The 1,781-nt window shown below is 38.9% G+C and overlaps 1 protein-coding gene across 1 annotated transcript in view; it reads left to right on the top strand.

Annotated features, from left to right (window-relative positions):
- The window catches only part of sytl3 (synaptotagmin-like 3), a 10,660-nt gene extending 10,168 nt beyond the window's left edge, over positions 1 to 492 (top strand). The window contains 1 exon segment of the mRNA XM_084484272.1: positions 1 to 492. This exon segment is cut by the window's left edge and continues 533 nt beyond it. The gene's annotated coding sequence lies outside the window, so the exon portion shown is untranslated.
- Positions 493 to 1,781: the final 1,289 nt, after the last annotated feature.

Raw genomic sequence — 1,781 nt, 5'->3', positions numbered from 1 at the left:
CATGGCGGCTGGGTGACAAAGGTGTAAAGGGGTGTGGTGTGACACACCCACAGCAAATATCCAGTGTCCTGGCTCCTTTTAATTAATGGTACATCATTGTCATTGTTCCCCTTACTGTATTCACCTCCTTTCTAGTACCTAAGGAAACAAGAAAACACACCACATAAGAGTTTTAAACTTTAAAAGCTCATCTGCGATAGAGATGCAATTTCAGGGATCACATGATCATCAGTTCATCCATGTGCACTCTCACCCATGTATCTACATCACTGGAACACACACACACATACACACACACACAGACACACACACACACACACACACACACACACTCAGCGCATCACTGTGACCGCACATACACACACCACAATTATTAGTCACATTGACGTTGCTGTAAATGATTGTCACAGTAAAGTTGACACAATTCATATTTTATGTAAGGGTAACCCACGAAATAGAATGAATGGGACATTTTAAACATTTTCTAGTGTGTTTTTAAGACGCTTTGTTGAAAGGATATTACTAGTATTTAAAAAAAGTTTGTGTTTGTTCCTTTCTGCTTTTTGCCATAAAACAAATCCTAAAACTATTCCTTGAACTTTTGACTAAATACTTTGATATTTTTATTCCCAAAATATACTGCTGTATTGAAGAGGTCTGGATTAAAGTCACTGTTCATAACGGACCAATCAGAAGTCCTCATAGATATGACATCACATTGCTGATTAGCATATGAGAGGAAACAGGTTGTGTGTATGGAGGGACGTGAGCCAGAGAAGGCCCGGAGTCACGTAGAGAAAGAAACAACTTCTAATGACTTATTCACCAACCTGCTCTTGATAGTCATAAGTAATCTCTGTGTAATTGTTACATGTGCCAAACACGCATACACATCAAACTGATTCATAAGTCAACCTGACAAGAAGTTAACAAGGAACCATTTAATAGCACTACACCCATTTATAACCAATTAAACAAAAATATCCCTCATGTATTGACCTGCGTATCATGGACCTGTTCATGACGCCCACCTCACCCCATTCACAACCAACTATAGCTCAACTATCACGCGTATTCAGGTGTGTATCGCTGGTGTGCAACGACACTTTCTCATGCATTGATAGTGTATCATAGTAATTAATAGTGCGTAATTAATAAAGCAAATCTCATCAGTAGAGGGGCAAAGACGAAACCACGCAACAGTGTTCATCATATTGATTCATGTATTTTTGAAGAAATACAAAACAAGTTTGAGGCTTGTAATGTAGTCTGGGACTCTAGGAATATTAGGGGGCCCTGTCCCTTTCTCTATATTATTAGATGATGAGAGATGACGAGAGGGACAGAGAAAGGGGGGAGAGAGAGAGAGAGAGATATAGAGATATGATATATGTACATCATGTAGTTGAGGTTGGTATATATATATATATTATAGTATAGATAAATAAAAAATAAATATATATATAAATATATAGATCAATTACAGATTCGCTGCACTTCATCGTGGTACAGCCGTCAACCTTCATCATCCTCAGACACACAGGAAGGCATGGAGCTGGTGGCTTCTGAGTAGGTGGTAGTACCCAACACACACATTATACACCTATAACACACACACACACACACACACATATAATATACAGCATGTAACACACACACACCACACCAGGAGGGCTTCCAGATGGAGCTAGTGCACTGGTACTTGACACTCATATAACCCCCCACACACAAAATCCATTCTGATTTAATTTGCTTACTAATATTAAAACACAACAGCCAGA

This window comes from Micromesistius poutassou (genome assembly GCF_964030765.1).
Source record: "Micromesistius poutassou genome assembly, chromosome: 19".
NCBI lineage: Eukaryota > Metazoa > Chordata > Actinopteri > Gadiformes > Gadidae > Micromesistius > Micromesistius poutassou.
The sequence above is the reverse complement of the archived record's forward strand: the minus strand, read 5'-3'. Positions and strand labels throughout refer to the sequence as shown.